The 15139-nt window shown below is 35.1% G+C and overlaps 1 long non-coding RNA gene across 5 annotated transcripts in view; it reads right to left on the bottom strand.

Annotated features, from left to right (window-relative positions):
* Positions 1-11282: 11282 nt before the first annotated feature.
* Positions 11283-15139, bottom strand: part of LOC123379189 — a 316516-nt gene continuing 312659 nt past the window's right edge. For all 5 annotated transcript variants that reach the window (XR_006583365.1, XR_006583363.1, XR_006583362.1 and 2 more), the window contains one exon: positions 11283-11413. This is a non-coding gene — a long non-coding RNA (uncharacterized LOC123379189). The remainder of the gene's footprint in view (positions 11414-15139) is intronic.

Below are 15139 nucleotides of genomic sequence, written 5' to 3'. Positions count from 1 at the left end.
AACACAGAATTGCTGAGAATTTGCAGCACTAATCTTGGCCTGAACACTTGTGAGAGTCTGCTCTCCATTCGGTCTGATACAAAGAAGGTCTGTAGAAGTGCTCAGTTGGAGCAAACAGGAATGTGGTGTCTCTGTGATTTCCTGTCCCTCCCCCCACTTTTTTTTTCCACAGAGATAGGTCCTTTGGTGAAAAGACATCTGTGCTTTCTTCTTTCTCTTCAAGACTGAATGTCATGATTTAGGACACACAAATGTAATTTCAACTTTGACTGCCTGCTGGTTTATTTCATGCACCTGCTTTTGGAGGAAGGAGAGACAGGATTTTAAGAGGATATTTTGAGGCCAGAGCTGACATTTGACCTAATATATCCTACAGGGACATGGAAAACAAAAGCACTTATTCATAATGTGTGATTTAAACAACCAAGAAACACATTTGCAATTATATTTACATATCAACACAGTCTTATTTCTTTCCTTGTTATTTTTATTTTTTACTTAAGTCATAAAATGACAGGATAGAGATCTCTCTTTTTGTATTTATAAACCTGTATCAGATCCTATATTTGTTCATAAGTTAAACTGTATTTATTGGTTTCAGATTTTTTGATGCTCCTATGTGATATGCATTTTTAAGTTTTTTGATTTATAAACTGTCTATATATATTTGCATAGATAATTTCCAATATCTGTAAATTTAATTGTTTCTAACTAAAATATCTATTATTAAAAATGTTCTTTCATATCTGAGTATTAAGAAATTATAAAGATAGAATTGTTATAAAGAGTCATCTTTAGCAGTTTTGCTAAAAGTCTGGCAGCTAATAAATTGAGGACAAACAATTCATGGTCCTTAAATTGTTTTCTGTAATGAATGGTTATTCAGTTCAAGTTAATTTGCCAAGTGCTTAATTTAAGGAAATAAAGATCAGAATAAAAAAAATGAACAAAAAAGCAAACAAAGTAGATGTTTAAAAAAACGGATTAACCACTGCTTCCTTTATGCTCATCAAAAGGCAAGGATTTCTCCACCTTCAAGATGCATTGAATGAAGGGAATCTGACTTTACTACCATGAACAAAAGCTGCCTAGAATAACTAATTTCTTGAACACTATAAATTATAGAAGCAAAGCATGAAAGAAAAAGTGGGAAATACCCAGACTGTAAATACAAGAGCAATGCTGTGCTTTATGGCAACACCATGTATTTGCTGCAATTGATGAACAGCAGATGTCCTGAGACCTATGAGAACATCTGCAATAACCACTGGAGGCTGAGAAAATAATCTGATTAATTTCCTTTTTTTTTTTTTTGGTGTGTTCTATACTTTCCTTATGTATTACTTTTCAACCAAGCTGTCTTTATTTCCATCATTCCTGTATGGAATGTGGTAAAATAAGAAGTGTTGCAGTCCTAGAATACTGTTTCAGATGGATAGGTCAGGTGATTTGTATTTTTCCTTTAGTTATGCTACCACCATAGATACTGAACCTGTCTTCTAATCTGACTGTTTTCTACACTTGTTTACTAAGATGGTAAGATTCCTGACAGGAAATCAAACATGAGTCATTGAGAGAATACTTCTGACAAAATGTTTTCTTCCTGGGATGGGGTCATATTTGGTGGCAATTTAACAATGTAGAAAGCAGAAGCCCATGTCCAGTGTGCTTCTCCTGTGGCCTTCAATTGCTTGAGCAATCAACTTGAGTTAGCTGTGTGAGCACACACCAAGCCTCTCAGGAAGGTCCTTTCCACTTTTTCGTTTTGTAAAGCTCAGTGTACTTCTGCTTCTCAGAAAAGTTAATGTGTCAGATTAAGTGGTAGATTTTCTGGGAATCTGTATAATGAAGGCATTTACCCTGAGAGGAACTGACCATATTATGGTATACATAGCTGCAACTAGGGGGAGAAAAAAAAAGACAAAAAAAAAACCTCTTCAAAGAAGAATGCTTTTGTCTCATGCTGAGATGGAAGAGTAAAGTAAAAATCCATAGAAGTACACAGAATTAAGTCCTGTCCTATTTTGTTCTACTTTTTTTTGGCCAAGGGTTCTCTACTTGTGTGTGGTTACAGTAAAAACTGACCTTACCTCTGGGAACGTCCATTTTCTTTGATTTAGAACTACTCTTATGCCTTTATTTAGTCTATACTATTCATCTTCAGTCTAAAAAGGGATTTGCCAGCACTGCACTTAAGCTTTTTCTCTTCAGGTTCAGTCTCTCCTATTTCTCTCCTCTGATTCATCCTCTTAACTTTTCAAGGACAATGACTAAATTTAGCTTAAAAGAACAAAGGAGTCAACCCTATAAGGTATAAAAACAACAAACAGACAAACAGACAAAAATAGCCATCTGCTCAATGGCTGCTGCTGTCTTTGAGGGACTTTCTCTGATACCTAAAGGGGTTTAGTTGGCTGGAACCGTCAGGTCTCCACAGCCTTGAAACAGCTGGAGTTGTGCTACATATCTCCTGAAGGTTTGCCTGAATTACAGCTGGTTTAGCTATAGAAGTGAAATCTGATCACCTAACCCCTTCCAACAGAATGAAAAAAAGAGAAATACTCCCACAGATATTCAAATCAAAAGAAGCAACCCAGGGTGAGTGTACTGAAGAGGAAAGAGTTTGCTAAGGTTTTTCTGTTGAAGTTCACAGTAGAGAGTGGACAGAGACAAGTACAAAACCATTTTATTTATGGACAAAACCCCACCTGTAGCCAAAGAAAAAGATTTACTCAGAAGAGAAGGAGAGGCTGTGGCTTCTCCTGTGAAAAGCTGAGGAGGAGAAGTTGAGCCACAGTTGACAAAATGAAAGTTTCTATCAGGACAAAATGAGATTAAGGCTCTGATTTGTTCTGCATCAAAGTATTTCATCCATCTAACCTTGTGTTGGAAGGATTCTGCACTTACAATGTCCCAAGTTAGTTAACCTGCAACTGTCACCAAAACATCAAAGTGTTGAACAAGAATACTTAGAAGAAGCTAAGGGAGAGAAGAAGCTCTTAGAGATTACCTAAATTTGTAAAGAGGTCAAGCCTGTAAGCAAAAATCTGAACCAATAGCAGAAGCTAATCCAAAATAATATTTACTTACTGTATTTGCAAATCACTGGGCTAGGGCTCTATTGGAACTAGTGTGAACAAGATGTAATTTCTCATCAGAGAACACAGGGTCCAGTGAAGGAAACAGACATAAACACAAAGAGATAGAAAGGAGCCACTAAAAACTTTGAAGGATAGAGCTCAGAAGCAGGGTACAAATAAGGTCTACAACTCCCACTTAACAGAAAACCTTTTCCTTCTTTCTCTCCCCACAGAACCAACTTTTGTGATGTTTACACTAGGGCTTCAGTGCCTCTTCACTACCACTGGACAGCAGATCTGGGTATTACTTTCCTTGCCCTGTAAGATACCATATAACATAACCGATTCTCTGATTAAATCATATAATGCATATTGAAGGACCACTGTGTGAAGACTATACTAATTTCAAGGCCTCAGTCTAAAGAAACTGCATACATAGTCTTTAAACTGAAGATTATTTCGATCTTCTTTGAGAAATACAACATAGAAAATGAAGAAAGTGCTTGAAAATATTACAGAGCATGAATAAGATTTCGATATTCGAGTGTGATGTTGCAACCAATTTACCTGAGATTCATTTTTTTAAATTTTTTTTAAAAATTGGTTCATTTTTGAGAGACAGAGAGAGACAGAGCATGAGTGGATAAGGGGCAGAAGAGGGGGGTACACAGAATCCAAAGCAGGCTCCAGGCTCCGAGCTGTCAGCACAGAGCCTGATGCGGGGCTCGAAGTCACGAACTGTGAGATCATGACCTGAGCCGAAGCCAGTTGCTCAACCGACTAAGCCACCCACTAAGCGCCCCGAGATTCATTTTAAAATATACATTATTGATATGGGGTTATCAGTAAATTCACACTTACTCTATACATACACACACAGATATGATTTTGCTGTACAAATTGCTATGGTAAAAAAACCTTTGCTTGTTTGTTTCCAAGTTTTTATTTAAATTCCAGTTAGCATAGAGTGTAATATTAATTTCAGGTATAGAATTAGTGATTCGTCACTTACATATAACACCTGGTACTCACCACAAGTACCTTCCTTAATATCCATCTCCTATTTAGCCCATTAAAAATGTGTAAAAACAGAAATTGCTACAGCCTTTCTTCCCTAGTCATTTAATTTTTGGTTGCATTAATCAATCAAATATGTAAATTTTTGATCATTTAAAACACTCCTGAATTGACACCTCACAGATGGACACAAAGATAAGAACTAAATGAAGTTGCTGAAATGTTTTGACATATCCTTGAAAAAGAGTATAAATATTATGATTTTTTTAAATTACACATGGAACATTTTGGTCATATAACTAGAGTAGATTCCTTTTAACTTTCTTAAATGTGCAAAGCTCCAAGCATGCCACATATAATCTTTTTTCCATTATATAATCTCCCTAGAAATACTTCTGAATGTATGTGAGTTTCACCTTGAGGAGTAGGGTTGCAATGACACTACTGATTTTTGCGTATGAATTAAATAGAATTGTTTTATGAAAAGGCAATGTTGAAGCAACACAGATCCAGGTCAGCATTTTCTGACTCTAAGTTTGGGTTCTGACCATAGCCTAGTTTAAGTAGAGAGATCTGTCTTTCCAACTGTGTCCTGTCACATATGTGAAATGTCTATTTGTCTTTAAATATGGGCATGAGTGGTAGAGAAAGAAACAATTAATTCATGGAATCCTAGAATTAGAAACACTGAGTCTCCATCACTGTGGCCCCCAGGAAGGGATCTGGACACAGTGACAAAGCCAGGGAAATGAAGTTACTAAATGGGACTTAGAGTGAGGAAATTCTTTAGACATGTCAGACACCAGCCTACACTTAGATAATATTAATTGAAACGGCACGATGAACCCTTTCACCTGGGTTCATGTTTGTACATCCCTACCATTCCAATGATGAGAAGAGGCAGAAAAAAAGGGGTGGCAAACCCCAAGAAAGGCTGTTGAGTATTTGAAAGAGCAGCCATCCTCCTAGGCTTACAGATCACAGAGACCGAGCCATGGAATCCTAGCAGCTTTTCCTAGATTCTATTTTTATGTTTATTCTTTTCACAGTGTTTGTATTCAGTTATTTTCACCTGCAGTCTTATATTATCTAGTCAACACAATATTTTTCAAAGTTACCTAAGTCAGCTCTTTTCTTTACCACTTGTGTTACTGTGGATTTATAATGCACTTAATTGTCAGAGTCTACATTTTCTCCTGGGTTCCCCTGACATTGTAGCTCTTTTTTTTTTTTTTTTTTTAAAGCCTAAAAACAGTACAATTTCCTAACTATGGCATACAATTCTCTGGGCATTGATGAAAGCACCAAGTCATAAATTCATGTCCACAGTACTGTATCAAATAGTTCCATCACTTCCAAAATTGCCTTGTACTACTCTTTGTGGTCATCCCCTCCTCCTGGACTTGACCTTGGCATCAATGATCTGCTTTCTGGCCCTATTATTTTGCATTTTCCCAGAATGCCATATTTTGGAATCATACAGTATGAAACTCTTAGTCTGGTTTCTTTCACTTAAAAACATTTTTAAGTTTCATGCATAATGCTGCGAGAATCCATCATTTTGTTTTTGTTTTTTTTTCCTTCTTATTACTGAGTAGTATTCTATTGCATGGATGTAACAACAGTTGTTCATCCATTCCTGTGCTGAAGGATATTTGTGTTGTTTCCAATTTTTGGAGCTTATGAATGAAGCTGCTATGAACATAAAGTGTTCAAAAATATAATATCACAATTCATAAATTGTGAATTGTGTTCATAAATATAATATCACAATTCCTCAGGGTAAATGTTTAGGAGTAGGAAAGCTAGGTTATATGCTAAGTAGATGGTCTGTTTATATTTATATGTAATTGCTAAAACAGCTTCCAAGGTTGCCATAGTGTTTTGCATTCCCACCAAGTTGCTCTTTTTCATCACACTTGATGCTGCATTTTTCTTTTTAATTTTAGCCATTTTAATGTATAGTGATGTCTCATTATTGTGTATGTTCCTAGTGACTAATGATTTTGATCATCTGTTCATATGATTATTTCTCATGTGTATAACTTCTTTGATGAAGTATTAGATTAAATGCCCCTTCCTTTTTAATTTAAAAAATTTTCAATTTTTTATATAACTTGTATACAAGCCTATTTTCAGGTAAGTAATTTGCATATATTTCCTTCTAGGATATGACTTTTCTTTTTGTTGCTGAAACAGTATTTTTTATAAAGCAAAATATTTTAATTTTGATAATTTATCCAAGTCATAATGTTTTTTTTTTTATTTTGAATCTTGCTTTTGAAGTCATGTCTAAAACTACCGGCAAAACACAAATCACACAGATTTTCCAAATCTAGGATTTCCATTAATTCTATGATCCATTTTGTGTAAAGTGTGAGTTATGTGTCAAAATCCACTCTTTTGCATAGAGAAATTAAGTTGTATGAGCATTATTTGTTGGAAGACTATACTTTCTCTCTTGATCTGCCTTTGCATTTTTGTCAAAGTCATTTTACTATATTAAATGTATTTCTGGGCTTCATATTTTGTTTCACTGATCTTTTTATCCTTTCATTGATACTACATCTTGAATACTGTAGCTTTGAGTAAGTCTTGAAAACAGACAGTATGAGTCCTCCAAATTTGTTCATTTACTTTATAATCATGTAAGTTACCTTAGTTCCTTTGCCTTTCTGTACAAATTTTAGAATAAGCTTATGATTAAGAAAAAATAATATTAGGATTTTAGTTTGTTAATTTGGTGAGTTACACTTTTCAATTTTCAAATGTTGAATAAGTTTGAATTACTAAGATGAATCTCATTTGGTCAAGATAGATTATCATTTGCATATACTACTATATTCCATTTGTTAATATTTTGTTGAGGATTCTCATGTCTATGTTCATTAGAGATATTTTTTTGGTAGTTTTCTTATCAAACCCTTGTCTGGTTTTAACACTAGAATTAGCCCAATAAAATCAGCTGGGCAATGTATTCTCTGCTATTTTCTGAATGGGATGGCATGAACCTGGTATTATTTCTTCCTTGACTATTTGGCAGAATTTACCAATAAAATCACTTGGGCATGGAATTCCTTTTTGGAGAAGAATCAATTTCTTTACTCATTAAAGGACTATTCCAGCTATCTATTTCTCCTGAGTAAGTTTTGGTAGTCTGTGTTTTCTGAGGAATCAGTTAGTTTTATCTAAATTTTAGAATTTATGGGCATAGAATTGTTCATGGTATTTCTGTATTACCTTGATGATACCTTTGATGTTAACAGTCACATCCACTTAGCATTCCTGATATTGGCAGTTGCATTTTTCTGTTTTTTTTTTTTAATTGTTGTCATTTCCCAGAGACTTACCAATTTTACCTTTTCAAATAACCAGTTTTTGGCTTCACAGTTTTTCACTTCTCACTCTTCTATTTTCAAATTCAATGATTTCGACTCACTATTATTTCCTTTCTTCTGTTTGCTTTAAGTTTACTTTTCTTCTAGTTTCTTAAGGTAGGAAGTAGATCACTGCTTTGAGTCCTTTCCTATTTTTTAATATGAATATTTAATGCTATAAATTTTCCTGTAAGCACTGCTTTTGTGGCAAATCTCATTTTGATATGTTGAATTTTCATACTCATTCATTTCAAATTATTTCTCAATTTTTCTTGAGATTTCTTTTTTGGCTCATGGATTATTTGAACTTGTGTTGTTCAATTATCAAAATTTTAGAGATATTCTAAAATTTTTGTTATTGATTTCTATATTAATTCCATTATGATCTGAAAACATACCACATATGGCTTCTGTTTGAGTTAACAGTTGAACTGTGTTTGTCGCTGCTGTGGTTACCCTCAATATGTGCCATGGGCTTCAAATTCTTGCAGTCATACTTTGTGTTTGGTGTAGGAGTTTGTATGCCAGAACAGAATCTCATCTGTATGCTACACTTCAGGTTGCCTCTTAAAGATTCTCCTCAAAAAATATCCCTTTGCAATGCTTGTGGTCCACATCTGTCCACTCCCTGAAATATTCTGCTCTTACTTTTAATTTGTAATTCAATGTGTGTTAGTTGGCTGGTGGAAATTCTCTGCTGTTTTGATGAAGTCTCTGTCTTAGGCAGATTCTAAATTCTGAGTCTCAGGGGTAGAATCTTCTAGTTCCTTCTCACTCTCTCTTCTCAGTTCTGAGTCTAGTGCCTAGTTCTGTTCCTTGCCCAGGAGTAGGTGTTTTCCCCCCTCAATTCCCTTCTTCAGGCTGCCCTCATCTTTCCCCAGTGTTCTAATGGCAAGAATTACTTTCCAATCTTTTAAGGCTGTTCTTCGCCTCCTCTGAGTCCACAGGTTCCACAATAACACATTCTTAAGTCTCTTTTGGATCTTTTCTATGAGCATCTTTTGTGTTCATGAAAGAACGTCTACAAGCATGTGCTACCTCCTCCACTTTTTATCTCTGCTGGACTTCACAGCATCCCACCAACTTACACTCTGCTTTCATCAGTTATCACCAGTGTCTGTCTAAGGGGGGAGGGGGTGGTGTTTCATCTAGGGAAGTGAGTGCTTTCTTTTCCTCTATCTTTGCAGGCACCAATCTCTTCTCAGATTTGAGGCCATTGGTTTGTTCTGTGAACTCAGGTTTCTGATGGGTGCAAAAATCATGAATTTGAAGTTAATCTGGCTCTTTTTCATCGTAAAGATGGGTATAACACTTCTTGTAGCCACTATATCCTGGAAATCACCACTTAGATTTTTGTTAAAGTATCTAAGATGAGGGAGTGAGAAAGAGAGACTTCCCTGAAAATGTGAAATAATTATAGGCTTCTCTTACTATATAAAATATACTAGTTAAGAAAAGGAACAATTGAAAGAAACAAGGCAATGAGTGTAGATTTCAAGAAAAGATAAGTAATAGAGTTTTGATGGCCTTTCACCTCCTTCCTTCATCTACCAGAAAACTCCACATCTAGCACCAAGGCTCAAAATTGCCCTTTCTTGCATCTCTATATGAGTCTTGCTCTTGGGGATATAACAAGAGACAAAGTAGAAGTAGTTGCCCTAGAGGCCAATACTGTATGAAGTTAGATTGGCCATTATTTAAAGATACCTTTCATCTGTTGTTAAAATTTAAAGTAGATATACACTTTTCTTCAATACAAGATTCTCTTAAATTTATTCTAGCAGCTACAGATTACAGCACTGATTTAGAAGACAAAAACACTAGTGTTCTTATTTTGTCCTTATAACTCCTGGTCGGGATCTGAATAAGTTATTTAACTACTTTGAATCTCTACAATGAAATTCTGCAATGGAAGTAAAATCTCAGCTATGCATTGGAGTGGTGAGAATCTCATGAGGCAATGTTTTTGAAAGCCATTTGACAAGTATGGAGGTCTATTCAAAGAAGTAATACCATTTCATCCTTACTCTATTGTCATTGATTCCTAAAGCTAAAAGTGAGGAGAACATTTAACGCCAAGCCTTGTGTGAGATCAGAGTACTTTCTTCTCTGGATATTTTTGGATAAGCACAGAAAATTTTTATACTCTTTCCCATTTTCCTCAAATCTTTGTTTGTTACTAGCAAACTGTTATGACTATAACTACTGAGTTATGCAAATAGTTATGCAAAGAGTTACCACTTTAATTAGTGCAAATGTTTTCTGCTTTGTCTTCTGGCTACATACATTTTACTTGATTTGATATTTGTGTTGCCAAGTCTTTATCATCCACAAGTTTTTCAGCTATCTGTTTGGATGGGGCATGTCTTCAGCTCATGGACTTATCCATTTTGTACAACTGTACATTTCAGAAGTGATATTTTGTGTTCTTCAAATTGTTAACGATCTAAGGTCCTTGGCAATAGCAAATGAAAACTATGCCAGCTAAAGCTCAGGAAAACCTTATGAGTAATCAGGATGAGAAAAGGGTTCACAGGTGGACTCCCCAATGGAGTCAGAAGGAAATTCATGAACTTAGGCTGTTCTTAATCTTCTACCTACTAGTGCTTTGATTTCTCTAAGTCTCTACTGTCTTTTAGTCTCTTGTCTGCTCCTCTCCATTCTTCTTTCAACAAGCCTCTGCAGCAAGGCTCTTATTTCCCTCACATTTGGGGGCTATACTCAGCTCTAACTTGCATAATACTAATTGTGACATAATTTCAGAATGTGAAGATAGAATAAAGTGTCTTATTTAAAAGGATGAATGAATGGTCTGGATGCTCACAAAATATTACAGAAACCTGAATAACCTTGTGTTCTGACTGTAAAGGAGAGCCCACCTGCTTCAACTTGCTTTTATTCATCACTACTTCAAACATTTCATTCCATTCCCTTGATGTATAGGAGAAAGCTAAAAATTCAACTCACCCTTGAAAATGACAATTACATTTTCTATTGTTCTGGTTTTATGTAAGGAAAACTTTATTAAAAATAATATTTCATCTACAAAAATATGTTAAAGGGATATAAGAACTATAAAAATAGAATGCTGCACTAGCTTTCTCCAGGCTGTTTATTAAATACAGATGATACATATAGTGAAAATGAATTAAAAAACTTGATATTGATGACTGTGTTATCACCCCATTAACTAACTTCCATTTATTATTTTTCCTTTGGTAAGTCAGCATTATTTAATTTTTAATTGATTATTCATTCTTTTTCTTTATCCTTTTTTTTTTTTTTGTAAAGTAACTAAGCTTGTAGATACTATTATGATTACCTTACACTTTCTACATAGGTTCCAATTGTTTGGGAAGAGAAACAGAATCCCATACCATCCCATGTTTTTAGAAGCTAAATAACTAATTATATATAACTAATCTTAACAGTGACCACTTCTATTTTTACTTATAAATAAAATTTCCAATATCTTTTAGGTATTTCATTTAATCCTCATTACTAATTTGTGAAATATGCTAACATTATAATTTTTGCTACTCAAGAAGAGTGACCAGGTTAGGACAATGGAAAGCCTTGCCCATGTTTCCACGTCCTCTGGTTGGGATTCACAGTCCTTTTATGTGTTTTCCATATAACAATGCTTCCTCCCTGGGATATCAGTTTAGATAAGTCAGTGTGTATTATAAGATTTATTGATACACAAAGATTTCTATATAGCACTATTTATGTTTGTTTTCATGTGCAAAATATATATGTATTAATTAATGAAAATAAATATAATAAAGTGAAAAATGTGACTTGCCGTCTTTTTTTCTTGATTCCCTCCTTTAGATAGCCTCCTGATTTTGCAGATTATCATTTTGTCAAAGAATCTTCTTTGCTTAAAGCCATTGGTGGTTCTTGTGTGCCAAACTCCTTTCCCAAAGTCAGATTGACCTACAGTATTAATAAAAAATGTCAGCTCCACCAGGAAACATAAAACTTTAAATATATGCTTTGTACTTCCAATCTTGCACAATAGTGAGTTGGGGTTACAGTGTGTTGAAAGAGGAGGCATCAGTGAAGGATAATTTCTGGATACTTATTTTGAATTCTCTTTCCCAGAACTCATGATCAGGATCAAAGAAGCAGTATACATTCTACTCTTTGTCAAATGCTATTAACATTGGTGAGCCCTAGGAATCACTTCTGGAAGACTGTGAAGATAAGAACAATATGGATGCACAACAAATCAAAGATCCTAGAGTCCTATCCTTAATAACAAGACTATCAGCCTCTTAAGTCCCATAAGACCGTAAGAACTGAAGCCATCTATAGTCATCAGCTTACTGTCTATAATAACATGACTTTATTGTTCCAGGAAATTTTTGCTCAGAAAGATAACATTGTAAATACCATATTGTTTATTTCACATAATTCCTGAAAATCCATCTATCTGAACAATAAATTATTCTTCAATAGTTTGTTAAACTGGAATCATCAAACTGCTTTTAACTCTTAAAGTTTCTTTTCAAACTCTCATATTTCTGTGTTTACTAATCTTAAACTACCATATCACAACCTTAACTTAGCTCCTATCAGGCCCTCAACATTGAAAAACCTTTAAATAGCTTCTCTAAATCTACTGATTTCCCGATTTTGTCCTTTTCTCCAAAGATTCACCTAAGACTATCAAGACAGTGGTCTCTCTGACTGCAGTAAATAAACCTGGCATTGTTCCATGAACAAGGTATTTTTGTGGTCTCTTTAGGAAGTCATCAGCATATGTGACCACCAGCCAAGGGGCAGGTAAATGAAACTGATGAGCTCTTAATAGTTGATAGAGTGACTGTGTGCTTTTCTCAGAGATAGTCCCTGTGAAGATGCCTCTAGTGGAAATGAAATTAAAATGGACATTAAGATGCATTTTGAGGGTCTTTTCACCCCACTGTGTATGTTTTCAATCTTTTTCTATGTAAAAGCTTTGTCTTCACAGATTTCCAGAACCTGAAATACAAGTCTTTCACAGGCATGTATTATGCTTTTAATTTCTCCTCGGAACTCAAGTGATTGTTTTTTTTCCCATTCTCTAAGAAATAGAAAAGTGTTCAGATATGCAGTTGCCATGTTTACTGAATTTTTAAAAAGAAAATGATCACTGAAACATCTTGTGAATGGGAAAAATATAATCACCAAAGCAAGGATTATGTACACCCAACAGTCTTAGTACTAATCTGTCACTTAAAAATTTAAATATATGCATTTATTACACACATCTATATTGCAAATAGCAAATATTGAAATGAACATCAAATTTGTGTTACATAGCTGTCAATAGCAAACCAAATACCAAGCTGTTACTATTCAAAGAAGAGATTTATATATTTCCCTTTTTTGTCATTACTTACCCTTTCTCATTATTATACCCAAAGTGTAGTTTTAATTATGCAACAGCTGTTAGGAACATGTTACTCCTTTTGATAAGGTTTACTCTATCTGAAATATGAAGACTGCGTTTATCAACCTCCTTTAAACGGAAGTACAGGCCTAAGACATATCTGTGGAACATAAGGTTCTATGCCAACAAAATGTATGTTTCTTGATTTTATTTTAATGAAAATCACTGCTGCCTCCATAGTACACTCCTGTTCATTATGAAATAATTTTGAGATCCTGTCTATTCTCAGAGAATTCTATCTCAGGAGTTCTTTTTAGCACTCCAGAGCCATTTTAAATAACAATGTGAAAATCCCATTTTCAAATACAAGCTAAATGGGAACCTTAGAAATCAACCTATTGAACTAAAAAAAAAAGATGTGCTTTGGAACACATTTTGCTATTTTACTAGCAAAGGGGTATTTTTATCCATAAAAGGATGTTTCCTAAGTGATATTAAGATTTATAGTTTTTGATAAGAAATTTACAGTACTCTGACTTGTGGTAATAGCCATTGCCCTAGAGACGCTGTCATTGGAGGTTCAAGTACCCGTAAAAACAGTAACAAAATTAAGCTTAATATCACATTAACTCATTTCTTTCATATTAGGTGAAATGTATTTCAATAGGACAGCAAATCAGGGAGTTTTTTTGTCGTCTCAATTTTTTTTAATTTGGTAACCCTGAAGGAGTTAACTAGCAAAAATATATTGTCCTAATTTTAAATTTTGGAAGAACTCTTCAATCTCTCTGACTCTCACACACACTCACACATACCAGTACTGCTCCTCCCAACATGACCAGCCTCTAGGTCATAATGATGTTTTGTTTATTTTGTTCTGTTTTATTGTGCTTAATAACATCAGTAACAAGTCGTTCTCTTCATCTTGAAACTATTCTGCGTGTTGTTTGCCTCACTCTCTCAGCTTCCTCAACAAAAGGAAAGTCTTAAAGGCTTTTCTTCTTATTCACTTATATTTACAGCAAAGATGTCCCTAGAAAACAGAGTTTGCCTGATGGAAGGGCAGATTAGGGAGCTGAATTTCCATACAGGCTGTGTGTGTGTGTGTGTGTGTGTGTGTGTGTGTGTGTGTGTATGTGTGTGTGTGTGTGTGCAAGCACGTGTATATTTGTGTGTGTGTCTGTCTGTGTGTGTGAACACTTTGGACCCTGACCCCTGACAAAATCTTTCTCCTTTACTAAACTTTAGTCAGCCTCCTCTGAGTCTTCTTTTTGACTAGACCTTATCTTTGGGTCTTGATTTCAACAAAAATTTATTAACACATGTGTTGCAAATACACATGGGAGTACTCAATGATGAGTAGCTCAAAGGGATGCTTTGAACTTGAGTTGATATAGCATCTTAGCAGAGAATAATAATTTTTTAGAGAAATGGCAAGAGGAAGGAAAAGAACTTTGAGCTCCTAAGGTGGCAAATTGTGGGAAGATAAATATACGGAGGAACTAATAAAAGATAAGGGCTGGTTAGTGAATTCTGCTATGTGCATTCCTCTGGTGCCACACCTGGGCTGATAACGTTCTAGAGTTGTGTCTAGGAATTAACTTCTGTCCTTTGTGGTGGAGAGGGGAAGGAGGAAACCTTTATAAATGTATGTCCTGCTTTCAGCCAAACAGTGGAAGAACAGAGAGCTTTTCTTGGATCTACTTCTTTTCAATTGCCTTCAGTTCAAAATGATTTTATGAGACACAGGCATACTTTGGTGTGGCATATTCTGCTGGCCTTCACCTCCACGGATCAATTTTAGCAAGAATCCCCCTTAGTCAGTTTTAAGAGAATCCCTCACTCTTATTATCTGGTCAAATTTCTCATTCCCCATGTGTGATATCTGACCACTCTGGCCTGCATTCAACAAGAATCTTATTAAATCTCTTTAGCAAGAACCCTCCTCACCTCGATGCCTCTTCTTAGGAATTTTTCACCCACTGACTGCCCCCACCCCCCCATTCTGCTCAGTGACTATAATTCCCCAGCTATCTTTGCTATATTTGAAGTTAGGCCAGTCTCTCTCTATTGCAATAGTCTTGACACCTATCACAATAGTTCTAAGTAAATTTTTCCTTTCCTCTTTAACAAATGTCAGAAAATTTTTTCTTAGTATCCCGATCATCAACAATTCAGTCTAATTCTGGTCCCAGCAAAAGAAGTCAAATGGAACTGGAAATTTCACCTTATAGAATTTCCAGGGAGCAAACATCTTCTCACCACTGTTGTGCACCTTCCCTTTG

The sequence above is a fragment of the Felis catus genome, chromosome A1, assembly GCF_018350175.1.
Source record: "Felis catus isolate Fca126 chromosome A1, F.catus_Fca126_mat1.0, whole genome shotgun sequence".
Taxonomy (NCBI): Eukaryota; Metazoa; Chordata; class Mammalia; order Carnivora; family Felidae; genus Felis; species Felis catus.
Note: the sequence above shows the minus strand (reverse complement) of the source record. Positions and strands in the feature narration are given on the sequence as shown.